This window comes from Molossus molossus, unplaced genomic scaffold (assembly GCF_014108415.1).
Source record: "Molossus molossus isolate mMolMol1 unplaced genomic scaffold, mMolMol1.p scaffold_m16_p_15, whole genome shotgun sequence".
NCBI lineage: Eukaryota > Metazoa > Chordata > Mammalia > Chiroptera > Molossidae > Molossus > Molossus molossus.
In genome coordinates this window covers 4,587,313-4,605,084 of record NW_023425350.1, presented here as the reverse complement: position 1 = coordinate 4,605,084, position 17,772 = coordinate 4,587,313, and the positions used below count along the sequence as shown (strand labels likewise).

Genomic DNA, 17,772 nt, shown 5'->3' with positions numbered 1-17,772 from the left:
CACAGCGGCCGGGCCTGGCGCTGGAGGCCGAGCCTGCTCAGCCAGACGCTGGCGAGGGTGTCTCTAGGCCCCTCTGAGCAGCACTGAGGGAGGTGACTGCAGGGAGAGTCACCCTGGCCTGGCACTCAGGGGCCCTCACCCATCCTGGGATGGCCACCTCAGCCTGAGACTTCGGGCAGGTCACAATCTGAATCCGTGTCCTCGTCTGTAAAGCAACTGTGGCCCCAGAGAAAATGTGACTGTGGCCGCTAACAGGTTATCAGAGGAGAAGGGGGCTGGCTGTCTTCCCCCTCCCCCTGCCCCATTGTTGCTGGGTGTGGGGATCTTGCACTGACCCAAGAAGAGGAATTTTCTGAGTCCCACACGGAAGGATGAGATGTAGCAGAAAGTTTATTTCTGTGGAATTACACCCTGGGTTTCCAAAGTCCCATTCCCCTTAGCCAAACATGGAAGAACCAACTGCAGCTGGGGTTCCAGTAGAGCTGGAATCAGAGCCAGTGTCCAGTTTCCGTTCCATGTTGGAGCCGGGCCCAGTCCAGCATCAGGCTATCGGTCCATTGTGTGTGGTGTCCACAGGGCCGTGGGCCACCGGGGCGAACGCAGGGGAGGCAGGGGAGCCGAGAGCACCCTGAGCGACAAGAGTCCCAGTTCCCAAGGGAACTGAAAGAGCGAATTCTTCTGTTTAGGGGATTATGTATCCCCAAACTTCCACACACCCGGAGTGGCCACACTCATTCTGGTCAATGACCTTCGTTCCCAGGTGTGATGGACAGCAAACACGTTCCCTAGTCCCCCCAACTTTACTGGGCATGTGTATATCTCCCCTCTGTTGGATCTCCGTGGAGAGTGACACCCCAAACGACATGCCTATGATGGCTGACTTCTCCCTTTGCTCCTTTCCTGTTATTAATAACTAGCTAATTACAACGGTATCATTAGCACTCAAGGGTTCAACCTAACAACCCCACACACACGCACACACACCAGACAGAACGAAGAAGAACTGGGCTGGTCATTCACTGGCCATCAGCCGAGATGATGAAGACTCCACTTTCGCAGAAGGTCAGTTAGGACAGGTGAGGCCAGACCATGCGGACCACCAGCCAGCAGGCCCATCAGCCACCCCAAAACAGGGCAGCGATTTCTGAGACACGCTGAGTGTCTCTGCCGCACTCACAGGAAACTGAGGCAGGGAGGGAGTGGCTCCAGCGAGCCCCGCCCCTGCCGGAGAACCGCAGCCAGGGCCCGCCCTGGGCCCAGGAGCAGTTTCTCAATAACAGACCACTGGCAGATAGTGCCGTCGTCAAGGCAACCCAAGTCTTAACAACTTTGGCATTTCCACAACCTTGAATTGATCCAGTCCTCAAAATTAACATTACAATGAGACAGTATTTGCATTTAATTTATTTTAATTGGCTTTTACATAACAACAGAGTAAGTGAGTTCAGAAGAGTGGGACTCTTAAAACAACAAGATGAAAGCTAATAATTTCCCATTTTCACGTCTGAAAGAATTCTTCACTGACTTTCCGGAAGTACGGTTTTTCTTAATTCCCCTTTTTTTCTGAGGCAACAGCAGGACCTTGTGCATGGTGAGCGTCATCGTTTAGACTCGGCCAGCATCACATTCTAAAATTAAAGACCAGAACGTTGTTGGTGCATCCTCAGTGCAACGGATGTGTCTGAGCTCCGGGGGGACACAGGTTTGGTTTGGGGGTCTGTTCCCGTTGACACATGCCTAGAAGCTGGCACAGAGGAAGCACTCATAAGGGCTTATTGAATGAACACAAGCCAGTTTTTCCTCTTTTCATTACAAGTGAGGAGCAGTTCGTGCCTAGAGAGGGTGGTTCACATCTGGGCCGGTAAGGATAAGGGGTACCGGTGGGAGGGGAGGAGTCTCCCCTGGGAACCAACACCTGTAACTGCTTCGGTCGGTACCCACCACGCTCGACAGCTGCACTGAACATCCATTCGCTGCGTGGGCCAGCCACAGTCCTGATGCAAAGCCCACGGACCAGAGGGACGGACAGGAATGCGGTTGGTCTCGCTACTGGGAAGAAAGATGCATTTTTAAAATGCCAGGCCCCCTGAGGTGTGCCGGTGCACAGAGCACAGGCAGGGAAAGGGATCACCGGACACGAGAAGTCCAGCTCGCTTCCGGAAGGACGCGTGGCTGATTCCCAGCAGAAGGAGCAGCATGTGCAGAGGCCCAGAGGAGCCCAAGGGGACAAGGAACTGCCAGTCAATGGAGTTTAAGATGTGGGCACAGGGGATGCTGAACTGGACGAGCCGGAACACAGGGTCACGTGGAGGGCTCTTCAGGCCATGCTCAGCATTCGGACTTTGTTCTTGCAAGCGAGGGTTTGACAGCACTGAGCAGTTGGCGAGGTACATCTGAGGAGGCTCATGCTGGGTCTGTGCGGGGAATGGGTCTGGGGGACAGGGAGGCTGGAGACCCCTGGAAAGAGACAATCACTCAGGCAGCTGGTGGGGAGTGCGGCACAGGTGAAGTCGGAGACTGGGATCAGTCTGGGGATCTTGATCTCGATGACGAGCTTAGAGACAATGAGATAGGAGGGAGGGAAAGATGAGAAGGGGCTAGAATGTCGGCCAGGCTTGCCCGTGTACCTGAGCAGACCGTGGTCTGTCGGGAGCACTTGGGAATACGTCGCATATTTGGTTTGGTTATTCCATCAACGTAAAACCCCACAAGCAGCGGCTCAGACGAGATAGGCTTTCTTTGTGTGCAGGCTCGGGCAGCGGTTCAAGAATGCCATCAGAAACCCAGTCTTCTGCTCCACCATCCTCACCGAGTGAATTTCAGCCTCGTGGTCACAGGCTGGCTGTGCTACTTCCAGCAATTACATCTGCTTTCCAGGCAGAGGATGAATGGGCCAAAAGCCTTCTGTCTTGGGACCTGGGCTTTTTTTTTTTTTTTTTAATCCTCACCTGAGGACATTTTTGCATTTATCTTCAGATAGAGTGGGAGGGAGAGAGGCAGGGGGAGAGAAAGAGAGAAACATCGACGTGAGAGAGACACATGGAGTGGTCGCCACGCACACGACCCCAACCGGGGCTGGGGACAAACTGCAACCGAGGTCCATGCCCTTAGCAGGAACCGAACCCAGGGCTCTCTGGTCCGCGGGCCGACGCTCTAACCGCTGAGCCAGACCAGCCAGGGAAGGACTTGGGTTTTTAATTCAGGAAGGGAGCTGGGGCCGGAGAGCGCGCAGCAGCCTTGAGCTCCCGTCTCGCCAGGGTCTCTTCGTTGTCTAGCCTCTGAGCAGAGGGCCCTCGACTCGCTGTTCCCTGTGCCTGCTGTCCTCCTGCCCAGCTTCCACGTGGCCGACTCCCCCGTTTCTTTCCAGTCTTTGCGCAGATGTCACGTCTCCCGAGGTTTTTTCTGACCACCCCGTTTCTTATCTCATTCACACCCATCCTATCCGATGCCCCGACCCTGCACGAATCTGTTCTTTCACAGTCTTATCACCCATCTTCTAAGTGTCACTGCGCGGCCCCTTCATACTCCACGTGCGCAGTGCACTGTCTGCTGCCCCCCGGAAGCCCTGGGACGCGGGATTCTGCCCCGACCACTCTCAGCAGAGCCCGGCGCAGGGGGAGTCTGTGAGCAGCCGCGGAGTCAGTGCGGGCGCTCCCCCGGCCTGGCCTCCTCTCCAGGCCCAGCCTCCGCTCAGACAGAGACTCTTCAACACAGTCACCGCCTGGGAGCCCCGCTGGGAGGGAAGGTGGGATCCATGTCTGAGAGGTGATGGGCCACGGAGCCTGGGCAGCAGTGTGCCAGGAAAAGCAGGCGGAGCAGGCCCAGGAGGCTTCCTGGTGGAGGCAGCCCCTGAGCAGGGCTGGGAGCGGCGAGGGTGATGGGGAGGGAGCCAGCGTGTCTGAGGCAGGAGGCTTAGCACACGCCTCTCCTCGGACGATGGCGCCGAGAACCACGATGAGTTCTTTCCCACATAACCCGATCCCAAGGCTCGCAAAGGGCTGAGGTTGGATGAAAACAAGTCCCTGCAAGTTTGATACCCAAGTCCCCATCCTACCCCTCTGCCCCTTGGGTCAGGTCAAAGGTGACCACACTGGGGCTGTAATCCAAAAGGAGGTTTGGGGGAGCTGTTTGCTCTGATGTGAGCCAAGCTGACTGTATCTGAACAAGAACAAGTGTTGCCCTGGCCGGTTTGGCTCAGCGGTTGGAGCGTCGGCCTGCGGTCCGGAGAGACCCGGGTTCGGTTCCCGCTAAGGGCGCGTGCCTTGGTTGTGGTTTGTCCCCGGCCCTGGTTGGGTCGTGTGGGTGGCAACCACTCTATGTGTCGCTTTCACGTCGATGCTTCTCTCTCTCTCTCTCTCCCTCTCACTCTATCTGAACAAAATATCGAGAAATGTCCTCGGGTGAGAATAAAAAAAAAAAAAAAAAAAGGAACAAGTGTTGTTTTTTTTAATCCTCACCCCAGGATATTTTTCTATTAATTTTTAGAGTAGCAGGGAGGGAGGGAGGAAGGGAGGGAGAATGAGAGAGAGAGAAACATCGATGTGAGATAGATACATTGATTGGTTGCCTCCTCATGATCCCAACCAGGGCCAGGGATCAAACCTCCAGTCTAGCTAGGTACGTGCCCTTGATCGGGAATCGAACCCGTGACCCTTTGGTCCAAGGGCCACTGAGCCAAACCGGCCAGGGCGGAACAAGTGTTTTTTGTTTTGTTTTGTTGTTTTGGATCCTCACTCGAATATACTTTTCCATTATATATATATATTTATTTTTATTTTTTATTTTTAGATAGAATGGGAGGTAGGGAGGGGGAGAGAGAGAGAAACATTGATGTGAGAGACACAGTGATTGGTTGCCTCCCTCATGACCCCGACAGGGGCCAGGGATCAAACCCACAATCAAGGTGCATACCCCTGACCAGGAATAGAACCCGAGACTTTTCGGTCCCAGGGCCAAAGCTCTAACAGCTGAGCCAAACCAGCCAGGGTCGGTTTTTAATCTGAGCAGTAAATTCCCAGGCTGCCCAGCGCACAAACTGCCCGTCACTCCCCTGCCTGGCAGGGAGCCGGGTCTGACTGGAGGCTGGGAGGGCCGGGGAAGAACCTCTGAGCACGAAAGCCAACCACTCCCTTTGGGAGGCCGGGACAAGCCATTGTCCCGGCCCTTTCCGTGGGCTGACATCCTGCAGGAGGAAAACGAGAACCCCAGGTTGACCCCAGACCAGGAAAAGGGAAAGGGGGGACTGCGGACCCCTCTCTACAAGGGAGCCGAAAAGTCCCAGCACAGAATCGGAGGCTCTAGACCCTCCCGTGTCGGGGGCAGGTGTGGACAGGCTGACGATGCTGGTGAAGGAGACGGTGCTGTGGACTCAGCACTTCAGAGTCCACAGGAGGCCGAAGGTGTTTCACAGCGTCCCTGGAAGGGAGGTTTTGAAAATTCCCGTGTCACCAATGAAGCAGATGCTCAGGGTGGTGCCCAGGCCCCAGGGACCTGCCTGGAGAAGGGGATGGTGAGTGCCCAGGAAGGGGCAGGAGAGGGACAGAGTCCACAGAGGTGCCTTTTTCCTTTAGAAAGAACAGTCTGTTCGCCCTCCATCAGACAGTAAGTCAGTCAGCCCAGCACCGGGGAGAGACATCTCCAGTCTGCGGCTGGAGTTCACCGAGCCATGATCTCTCTGTCCCAGGGCACTGGGGGCCGAGGCTGGTTTTCCTGTTCAGATCTGGCCTCCTCTGCAGCTAGAAGACCAATCCTGCCTGTCGGATCACGGGGCACAAAGGCTGGAGTCTGCCATCTCACATGTCACTGAGCTCAGCACAGCCACCAACCCTGCCCCACGCCCACCTGCAGCCCTTGGGGTGGTGAGGCGCCCACTCGAGGTCCCCACGGTCAACAAGCTGGTGCAGAGCTGTCCTGCAACGGCTGCAGCAGGCCTCTGCTCACTGCAAACGGCGAAGAGAGGAGAGCGGCCACGCCTTTTGCAAAGGAGCCCGGGGCGGGGTGCTGGCCCCCAGCGCTGAGCTGTGGGCGCTGAGCTGTGGGCGCTGTTGCCGCAGGTCCGAGGATGCTGAAACCCCACTGGATGAGAGGAGAAAGGACACGGCCAGGTGTCTGACAGGACCCAGAAGTGCAAGAGCTTTCCACACAGTTAACCAGCAAGTGGTTGCCTTCAGAAACCGAAGACAAAAAGGGCCCAAGAACAGGAATGGACAGACTGTTTGAGTGTAAAATCATGGGAGGCAGCCTGAGAAAGCACCTTATCGATTCCATCTATTGGATAATGTCTATGGATAAGAATAGACCCAACAAAATAGTCGGTGTAGCACCCCTCCCACAAGGCCTGGGCCCATTCACCCCATGGGACGGGGGTGGGGGTGGGGGCAGTTCTCAGCTGTGGTGTGAGCTGGGAGCAGATCAGCCATGGCCCCTCCTTGGATTCTGCTGTCTTGCTTGGGTCGCAACCATAACAGAAGCACTGCTAGGGAAGGAACCCCATCATCTTGTTCACCGTGTATGCTTAGGGCCCAGAGCAGCGTACGCCGTGTAACCGCTGCCTTACGGGGGATGGGATCAGCACACACTGAGGAGGGCAGTCCTGGCTTTATTAAAAGATTTTGTTCTGGCTGTTGTTTCGGATAGGTGCTCCCTCGAGGCACGTAAGAGTTCCGGCAGGAGAGGCAGCCTGAACAGTTGAGCGCACAGAGCAGAGGGCAACATGATGTCAGAAATCACTCTGTAAATCAACTAAAACACACGACCTTTGTTTAGAAGAACTCAAGTCACGCACATAATCTCAGATAAGCCATACAAAGGGAGGCTCCATCCTCTCCGGGACCACAGGGAGATCCAGGCACCCACCGGGACACACCCAGGCGCCATGGTAACCTACCTGTTTCCAGCCGAACTTCCTTCCTGCTCCTCTCGAAACCCTGCGATAACCCACGGACCCGGCTTTCAAAAACAACAATTTCTGAACGCTGGAGCCACACTAATTTTTTAAAAATATGGTTTCCTTATGCTGAAGACCCTGAGATGATTTACCAGGCTTGTATGGAACTTTGCTTACAATTATATTTCTTTCTCACGATCATAAAGATGGACAGCAGAGTAGAAAGATGTGATTTTTAAAAAAAAATTCTAATCCAAGAAACTATAAGCAAGCACTGAGCGAGGAGCAAAGGCAACCTCTGGTTTTTCATATTTTATAGCAGTGTTATTTGCCTGGAGAGACAGCCCAGTCCCCAAGCATCTCTCTCCTTCATTTACCCTGAAATTAATCTTTCATATTAGCCAATTTCTCTGATGTCTGGCCTCGTTTTCATAACTTTCCGCTGCTGACTCAATATCCTGGACTCATACAGATTAAACCTCTGAAAAACGACGGGAATAACAGCTAAGAAGCCTTTGGAGGGGCGCCGCCGAGAGTCGGAACGGCTCTACAGAGAGCTCAGATGACCTTGCCTACCAGCCAGTAAAGAGAGAGGCAGCCCCAAGGTCAGCCCAAGGTCAGCCCAAAGGTCAACTCCATGTCAGCCCAATATCAACTCAAGGTCAGAGCAGAAGCAGCACAGGGATTTGAGGAGGATCACCCCCAGGGGTCCTCTCACTCACAGGAGCTAAAGACCAGGATTCTCAGGGGGTCATGAAGGAAAGGCACAGGCTGAGAACAGACAAGTTATTTTCCAAAAGGGAGCTGAGGACCCTGGTTGGGTAGCTCATTTGCTTAGAGCGTCATCCAGATACCCTAAGATTGGGGAACTGATCTGAGGTCAGGACACATATGAGTGTCAACCAATGAATGCATAAATAAGATCTGGAACAACAGATCAATGTTTCTCTCTCTTCCTCCTCCCTCTTCTCTCTCTCTCCCTCCCTCCCTCCCTCCCTCCCTCCCCTCTCTCACTCCACTCTCTCTTCAAAAATCAATAAATTTTTTTTTATCCTCACCCGAGGACATTTTTGCATTTATCTTCAGATAGAGCGGGAGGGAGAGAGAAAGAGAAACATCGATGTGAGAGACACACATCGAGTGGCTGCCACCCACACAACCCCAACCGGGGCCAGGGACAAACTGCAACCGAGGTACGTGCCCTTAGTGGGAACCAAACCCGGGTCTCTCTGATCCGCAGGCCAATGCTCCAACCGCTAAGCCAGACCATCCAGGGCAATAAAAATTTTTTTAAAGGAGCTGAAAAACATCAGCCTGATAAATAAACATTAAGGAGGTTACTCCTGGAACAGGGCCACCGAGTGATTGGAAAAGATGGAAGCAGGGGCAACTGGTAGAAGGACATGCAGGCACCTCATTAAAATACCCAAGGTTAACCCAGCACGAGCCACGAAGGCTTCTTCCAGGTGCAGAACAAAGAAAATGCCCCACTTCATGCACACAGAAAAGAATCGCAGTCTAGACCATGTACTAACTCTGCCCTCTGCCATGTTGAAATGGTGACTCTCTCGGGAGACACGGAAACTTTTTCTTTATATCCCTGTTAATAGAATTACTTAGTTTTGAATTGAGATGAGATTAACAAAGTCTAATGATGCAAAAAAAAATTCTAATGATGCATTATGATAAATTTCCATTCATTCAAATCATCACAAGTATGGGATTTGTGGGTTCCAGTCAGTCTGACTATAAAAACAGTTTGCTAAGCAAATAGGGAAAGTAAACAAGGTTATCAGAAGAATGTGCTCTTGAGTTCCTTTTAAAAGCTTTTCTTTTTCCTAATTGCAGAAGTAATACATGCCCATTGGTGAAAATTTAGAATTTAGGCAAAGACGAAAACGCAGGGAAGAGAAACCACTCACAATCCCATCAGATTCAACCGCTGTTAGCGTTTGGTATATTTCCTTCCCATCCATTTTCTCTCCCAAACAGAACTGAAATGAAACTGTCTGTATTTGCATCTCAAGCCCCTTTTTAGGAGAAATGTTTAAATTGCTTATTTGCAACTCCTTTAGCAAATACCTGCTAGCCTACTGTGACAAATGTACTCATTTCAAAGAATTCTTAGTAACTTATTAAAAAGACCAATTTGAGGGGAAATCGGGTCAGGAGTTTGCATGAATACTTACACTTTGGTCTGAAAACAATACAATGATATGTCTTCTGCAACACTCCCAAATTCTGACTTTTCTCTAATTCACAAGGAGTCAAAACAAGGTCAGTGCACAGGTTTCTTAGGTCATCAGAAGACGTCCCAGGAAGAACAGAATGGCATCATTCACTCTTCTCCAGGGAACTGTGAACACCCCCCTGAAAGCACCCGCCTCCTCTGTACCCGGAGCCCATCTTCTTGATTTTAGATTCCACACAGCACCCTTCCCAATGTGGCCAGATGGGCGGGTGAAACAGAGCTCACCCGCCTGCCTTCAGTCCCCTCTGGCCCCACCCCTTCCGTCTACCCTGAGCCTCACATATGTGTCTCTCAATATTATCAGTTTCTTCTGAATTACGCCAGCTCTTAAGATGTCAGTAGCTAAAGTGTCTGTGTTTTCTAAGGGGTTCATGTTTTTGCAGACAGTTTAGCTATAAAAACTCTCTCTGTGCTGTCGGTTGAATGCAAGCTACCGCTCAAGTGTACATTTTTTTTCTTTTTTCTTTTTTTTTTTTGTGGTACATGCCCTAGCAGGAACCGAACCCAGGACTCTCTGGTCCACAGGCCGATGCTCCAACCACTGAGACAAACCGGCCAGGGCTCAAATGTACATTTTTACACGTGTCACGAGTTGTCAAGCTGAAAGAATTGAGAGGTTATCTAGCCCTGGGCTCCATTTGACAAATGAGGAAACTGAGATGTAGAGATAAAAAGCCACCCACACCACGTAAAAGGCAGACACTGCTAACGGGATGGGGGTCACTCCACCAACCCATCAAGCCTTGCTGGTTTCCAGACCACTGTCCTGCAGTTTCAGCGCCTAAAACACGCCAATCAGCAACGAGCAGAGAACAGCACTGATGCACTGACCTGCCAACACACATTCGGGTCCACGAAGCAAGCCCTCCAGCACGAGGTCCAGGCCCAAGGAGACAGGCCCAAGTCCTCCTTCCTCTTTTTAAAACAAATTTTTTTCTTTATTTTTTAGAGAGAGAAGGAGAAAGAGATAGGAACATCGATGAGAGAGAACATCGAATGGCTGCCTCCTGCATGCCCCCCACTGGGGATTTGGCCCACAACCTGGGCATGTGCCCTGACCAGGAATTGAACTGGTGACCTCCTGGTACATGGGTGGACTCTCAACCACTGAGCCACACCGGCTGGGCTCTTCCGTCTTTTTGCTGCAGGTGATGCACACCCACATTGGTAAAAGTGGTCTTTACTCAGTCTACTGCTTCAAATGCTTCCCAAGGTGCCCTCACAGAGGCACCCAGAAATAATGCTTTCCCAGCTGCCTAGGTGTCCCTTAGCCCAGTCAAGGTGCCAGATGAAATTAACCACAACAGCTGGGATTCTCCAAGAATCTTCCAGATCATTCTCATGAGGCCACTTTCAGAATAACATTCTATCATCTACCCATTTGGTTCCCTGACCCTACCCATCATCCTGTCTTAACTCCCCTCGTTACCCCCCAACAGCAGTGCCCCCCACCATCCCGGCCCTGGCGAACAATAGCTAAGTCAGCAGAAATGGGTTACGTAATGCAGTGGCCCAAAGGTTGGAAAGCAACGTTCAGGCTTGATGATGACGAAGGTAGTGGTGCTGATTATGATCATGGTAATGGTGATGGTAGTTGGTGATGTTGATGATGGAATAAGGATGAAGATGAGGATGTGGTTGGACTGGGAAGCCAGGACTGGCCCACAACAAGACACAGGGGGAAGGAGCTATGGGCCGCAGTAGACCTTTGCACGGCTTGGGGTCCCTGGCAGACAGAACCTGGAATTCCTCACCTGTGCTACATCTCCCCTCCCCCACTCCCATCAACACTAGTGAAAGTAATTCCGAAAAGCATAAGCATTCGCCTTACAGCTAGCGCTGAGAACAATCAGCCCGGCAGTGGTACTTTTAGGTTGGGGGAGGGCATGTCACCAACAACATGCCAGTAATGACAGCAATTCTTTTCTCTTTTTTAATTTTTTTTTTTTTATCCTCACCTGAGGATATTTTTCCATTGATTTTTAAATAGAGTGGGAGGGAGAGAGAAAGTGAGTGAGAGAGAAACATTGATGTGAGAGAGACACATTGATTGGTTGCCTCCTGCATGACCCTGAGCAGGGTCCGAACCTGCAACCCAGGTACGTGCCCTTGACCCTGGAATCAAAACTCTTTGGTCCGACACTCTAACCACTGAGCCAAACCGGCTAGGGCAACAACAACAATTCTTTTTTTTTTATCCTCACCCGAGAACTTTTTTCCATTTTTGTCAGATAGAGTGGGAGGACAGAGAGGAAGAGAGAGAGAAAAACATCGACGTGAAAGGGACACATCGAGTGGCTGCCACCCGCACAACCAACCAGGGCCGGGGACAAACTGCAACCGAGGCTCGTGCCCTTGGCAGGAACTAAACCCGGGTCTCTCTGGACCGCAGGCCGACGCTCTAACCGCTGAGCCAAACCGGCCAGGGCAGCAGCAATTCTTTATCTTGTCTTTGGAGAGAAAGAAGCAACACTCCCCAGAGAAGAATGGATCCTACTGCCAAAGGTCCACCTTCGCACCTGTCTGAGGCCGATCCTACTGTTACTTTCCGGGAAGAAGAAAGACACCGAGAAGAAAGAAATCAATGTGGCCGCCACGTTCTGTCTCCCACCCCTGGTGGCTGAGCCAGGCTGTCCCGGCTGCGTCCCCAGGAATGACCTCGGCACCGCCTGACTGGAGGATTTTTAAGGAAGCCTGGTCCCTGCCACTTTGGCAAGGAGTGGGAGAGGGAGAGAGCCACTAGTCCTGCCACCCACGACCCGCCTCCGTCCCACGCCAGGCCAGCTTTTCCGGACACCCCACACTCAGGCCACACACACAAATGCAGAAAACTGTGCAATGCTGAACATGGTTTTTTGTAAAACCTTAGTGATCGATTGTGCGAGGTTCCCACTTCCCTCCCGAAATGGGTTCCAGCGCGGCAGAGGAGAGCGGGCGAGACAGGGAAGGGTGGGGAGCTGCCGGCAACTCCATTTCCTGGAAATGCCCGGGAAAGGCACAGGAAGGAAGCGGAGCCTGAGCATTTTGCCGCGCGGGGCGGGAGGGGAGGACACCGTGATCCACACGCGGCCGCACGGATCGGAACTCTGCCAAGGCTCCCAGGAGTCCGACAGCCCCTGGCTCGCACGCACCCGGACTCAAAAACACTTTCCAAGCGTGCGAGGGGGGTGGGGGGGACTCCTGGCCTCTTTATGTCTGATCTCTTCGTGCAACCCCTCAAGTTCAGGGTCACTGCGGCTTCGTCAAGGACCCCGAGAGATGCTTCTCAGGAGACGTGAGCTGGGACAACCCAAAATGACAGCTCCCCAAACTCCAAATCATGACCCTCACTGGCTGCCATCCCGGAGCCTTGGCACACACACTCATTCACATCAGACGCCTTGCTACTAAAGTCTGGGTCCAAATATGCCTAAAAGCACAGAATTTGAAAAGAAATACTGCAGTAGCAGAGGATGCACTTAAAATGAGCACACTTCGTGGTATATCAATGACATCTCAATAAAGCTGTTAGTTAAAACAATTTTTAAAGGATGAGTAGGAGTTTAGCAGATCAAGATATCTGGAGAGGAGAGAAGGGAGGCAGCCCCACCTGCGGCCACCCCCTCCCAGACACCTGCACTCATCCTGGGTGTCAGCTTGGCCCACGTTCCTCCTGGAGGCCCCGCCCCCGCCCTAGCGCCAGGTGGGCGCTCCCGCCCCTAGTGGTCACCCTGCAGCATCTGTCATGCTCCAGGGCTGTTTGATGCTCCCCCACCCCCAGTCCAAGACCAATCCCACCTCAGGCAGGGAGGAGGTCTGTGTCCGGCTTTCCAAGCCCAGAGAAGAGCAAGGCACAGCCAGTATTCAGAGGAAGAGGATGAACTTGGGGGGGGGGGTGGGGCGGCAGAGAGCAAGAAAGCAAAACCTGTTTCAAACACTGACCTGACCACGGCATGACTGCAGTGACGGGTGAGAAGGCTCTGCTCCTGGAAGAGGAGGCATGGGGGTGGGGGTGGGGGTGGGGGTGGGGGTGGGGTGGAGGTGGGGGCTCTGCTTCGATGTTCCCCAGAGGACTGCTTTGGGTCTGCGCGTTGGAAGAGCTCAGGTTTGCTCACCTGAGCACTTAGCACAGTGCCTAACTCAGGGGCGCCTCCCTTGCTAAAGGGCACACAAAGCAAGGGGAGGTTCTGGCCAGGACAAAGGGTGTGGAGGCAATCAAGGAGACTTCCAGGAGGGGAGCCATGAGCTCCCAAAGCCTTCTTTCTGTCTTTAGGATCACGGCAGCTTTATCCACAGAGGAAGCATTTAAGAATCCTGAATGTTTCTTAGCCAAGGGTCAGAGACTCATCTCTCACTCCTCAGAATTCTCATCCCGTGAGGGAGGAGGGGCTGATGCTGGCAGGTTACCCCGTCTCCTGGCTTCCTGCCACCGTGGCTTGCACCTCTGAGTGCTAAAACAAACAAATACCAGGAAAACAGCCCTGGATTAACAAATGTGGGGGGTGCAGTTGGCTTATAAAGGGACACGAAAAGAGCCCCAAGAAGGCACCTTTGCTGCCCTGATGTAGCAATAGGAAAAGAATCTGAGATCTCTTGGAAGGTGTCTTTAGTTAGTCATGCCTCATAAATGCAGAGATATGAAGCTTTGCCGCAGAAATGCAATTATACTTGAAAGGACAGAGCCAAGGTAGGGCTCTTGTAAAGGATTTACTGTGCTTTGCAGATGATTAAAAAAAAGTCTTTATACTTGCACCTTGCTCATCAGTGCCTAAGAAATGTACCACCTGTCAAACTGTATTGATTACCTAAAGGTACATTAAACCTCACACCACTAAATTCCAACCTTTTTTTTTTTTTTTTTGGTGGAAAGTGATTTGAAAGAAACAATTTTTCCCATAGGGCAAGTGCACCGAGAGACCCGCTAAGCCCGCTCCACCATTTCCATATACAATTACCCTCAGTCATTCCCTACTTAGAAACCCAACCCAAAGGGCCACATGAGATGCACAAATGTGCATCCTTACATCTGGGCATGAAAACACTGCAGAAACCCAATGGGAGGGTGGCGAATGGGGAGTCTGCAAACAGAGCACAATTAAAGTCTACACTGCCCTCCTTCCCCAAGCACAATGACATCAGGTACTACGAATTAGCAAAGGACACAATTCCCCCATCAAGTCTGGGCTGGCAACTCATAAATTGGTAGCATTATCCCACAACAAGCAAGCATGATTTAGGGCTGTCTGGAATGCTAAATTCTAATACAAACCTGATCCCAATCTAGATAACATTTCAGCAGCCAAGTAGCTTCCTCTTTGGTGCCAAATAAACTCTGGGGCTCCTTATAAGTATCCTGGATTATCACTGGTCCATAAACTGGCGCTATGAATTTGGCACTTTACCACTTATGAGTGGCAAATACAAGGTCTTAGAATAAGTTTGGGGCCAGGACCATAGGAGTAATGAGGAGACAGACTGTCCCGATAGCAAACATTCAACATAATTTATGTGAATGGCAACCTTTGGACCTGAGCATATGAGGCCCTGAAGGCAGTGGGTACAGCCCCGGAAGATAACACTACCACTTCACCTGGATGAAACTCCAGGGCAGCCGGTAGAAATGCAGCTGGGTGTGTGCACCAGGGGTCCACCCCCGGTCCCTCTTGGATTTCTCATTCTGCACAGCCTTGTGGCCAGAAGGGGGCATTAGATAAACCCTGAAGGACTCTGTCCAAGCTTTCATTTCTCTTAGTCTCTCTCTAGGAGGGATTGTTGGGAATGAATGGATCGTTGGCTAGAGTTTGAGCAAATCTCTGTTCTTCGGGGGTTTTGATTTATTCTTGTTTCTCAAGTCAAATGACCTTCTGGGGCAATGCCAAGTCTCCCAATTATTACCACACACTGACATCTATTTTCCACCTTCCAAAAAGTGTAAAAGTGGAACCCAAAGGGAGCAGGCCAGGCTAGAGCTCAACACAGCGACTGAGAGCAGAGCCCCTGGGCCTTCTCTCTGGCACGTTATTCAATAAAACCTCAAGAGCTCAGTAATTACAGGCACTTTCCAAAGTGAAACAGAAATAGATCTAGGGCCAAAACACTGGTTTGCTTGAGACAAAGGGCTGGTTTTAACTAGGGAAAAAAATAACCCAGCTTTTGGGTTGTCTTCTGAGAAAGCCAGACAGATTTTGTTAAAAATATTATTGTTGAATCCGATTATGGGGAAGAGAGTAGGATTCAGACCAAAAGCCCCTTCTCTTCCAGTATGTAAAATCATTTTATGAAACAGGTTGCATCCGAAGTGTGCCCTGACATCAAGCAGGATGAAAACTCCGCTTATTCTATCCTCACCCCCACAAGCCATCACTGCCTAGATGTCAGCGGTTCCCTCCTGGTGGAAGACAAACCAGAAGAACCCAACAGGAGTTTCCTGCTGGTGTGTCATAAAAGCCTGTAGAGTATTCCAGCCCCCCCCCTCCCCCCAGAACACCAGCAGGAGCACCTCCCACTAGGAAACACAGCTGGTGGCCAGAGGCAGCCCCAGTCCTGGCCACTGTCCCTACAACCTTGCCCATTCCAGGCCAGCTCCATTTTGAGAGCCTCGTGCATGGTGAGGTTGGCTGCTCCCTTGGTGAAGGGTTATTTTGTTGTTCAGACTGGGCAGGGTCCTGAGAGGAAGAAACCACAGGACAAGGAGGGAAGGAATCACCGGCTCTGGCAGAAGCTGAGCAAGCTCTCTGGCGATGTCGGCAGGACTCTCTCCAAGAGACATCGTGGTTAGAGCAGTGGGCACGCTCACTGCAGTTCAATGTTAGGAGTAGCAGGTTTCAAAACTAATTATTTTTAAAATTAAGATGTGGAACATCCTAGTATACCCTTGGCCACCTGCATGAGGCTGATGGAAGGGGAGGGGGGTAGGAGGGGTGGAGGTGGTGTCAGAGGGTGTCAGCGAGGAGGCCCAAGGCAGGACTCAGCATCCTGGCAAACACCCTCCTCTGGGGAAAACCAGGCCTGGCCCGGCCGGGATGCCCTGGCAGCCCTAGATCCCTACCTACGAGAAGCGCCACTTCATCCTGTGGCTCTCAGATTCCACAAGATACACGCCCCACGGACTAGGCACTTGTTGAACAAAAGAGCTCCCGACCCTCACAGCCGCTGCCTTGGCCAGGAGAAGGGCCCCCCACTCGGGCGCCGGCCTTCGGGGCTCGCTGCAGGCTGCGCCCCAGCCGAGGTGGCGCGGCCCGGGAGGTGCGACGAGGAGGCGGCGGTTAGCCGCGGAAACTTTCTCGAATCTCCTCGCGTCGCGGTTAAGTTAGGGCTGCGAGAGGCGCAAAACACGCGCAGCAGGGAACCTGTGCGAGCCCCACCCACGATAAAGGGGGAAAAAAATATTAAAGAGGCTCCAGTCTAGTTAACGTAGCACCTACTATGCGCCAGGCCCTTGGCCAAGCGCTATCTTTAGTGCGTTCTCCTTTTAACTGTCACGACAGACCCCGAGGGAGGAACTGTCCCAATTCGACCGAGGAGCAAATCTCAACCCAGGAAGGTTGCGCGTCTGGCCCAGGACGCAGTACGGGTCACGGCGATGCCAGGGCTCCTACCTCGGGAACGGGGCTCTGCCGTCGCCCCCACGCCGGGGAAGGAGTAAGCCAACGGCCGACATACCCCCTTCCCGGTCAGATCGCAAAGGCGACCCACGTGGGCCGCGCGGACCTGACTCCCGGCGGGGCTAGTAGGGGCTGCCCCCGAGGCCCGCTCCAGCCCCCTGGGACCCCAGCTGTCCCCCGGGACCCCGGAGTTCCGCACGGCGCGGGCCGGCAGGGACCCGGCTCGGAGCGCGGGGCTGGACCGCCCACGCCCACCCCGCCGCTCCCGCCCGGCGCCCAGCAGCTCACACTCGACACCCGCCCCGCACCGGTCCCCACCAGCAACTGCCCCCGACGCACCATTCCACCAACGCAGCCCAAAATGTGCACACACGGATCCCCACGAGGACACGCCATTCCAAGAACACACCACCGTCTTCAGTTACCCACAACTCCGGCGCACACAGACACAGGCACCCTCCCCAGCACACACACCACACACGCACGCACACACCACACACGCGCGCGCACACACGCAGAGTCCGACCACAGCGGACGCCGGTGCACACGCCCGCACCCCCGAAGCCCCGCAGCCCGCCCCTTCCCTACCTGCTCCAGCGCAGGACGCGGTCCGCTGGCTTCCCGAGCCCAAGTTCGGCGCCGCCGCTGCCCGGGATTCGCGCGCTGAGGGCCGGGAAGGGTGGCTAGGAGCGCGGGCCTCCTTGCGCTCGCAGCCGCCGTACCGGCCCTGAGCTCATCGCCGTCCAGAAAAACAAAAGGAAGCCGGCAGCGAGGGAGGGAGCGAGCCGGAGGCACACGCCCGTCCGCCGCCTGCAGACGCCGCGACCCGCCTGCCAGCCCCGGGAAGGAAGGGACTCGAAGGCGGGGCCCGGAGGGGCGGCCGGGGGCGGGGCGCGCGGGCGGGGCGGGCACTCAAGTTTCCTGCGGACCCGCCCCGCCTTGATCACGCCCCCACGTTAGCCACGCCCCGCCACGCCTCCGTGTCCGTCTGCCACGCCCCCATCCCTAGCCCCGCTGCGCTGGCCCATCGGCGCAGGCCCCCTGCTCTTTTC

The 17,772-nt window shown here is 53.5% G+C and overlaps 1 protein-coding gene across 1 annotated transcript in view; it reads right to left on the bottom strand.

Annotated features, from left to right (window-relative positions):
* The window catches only part of HPCAL1 (hippocalcin like 1), an 80,210-nt gene extending 62,680 nt beyond the window's left edge, over positions 1 to 17,530 (bottom strand). The window contains exon 1 of the mRNA XM_036262526.1: positions 17,309 to 17,530. The gene's annotated coding sequence lies outside the window, so the exon portion shown is untranslated. The remainder of the gene's footprint in view (positions 1 to 17,308) is intronic.
* Between the last annotated feature and the right edge of the window lie 242 nt (positions 17,531 to 17,772).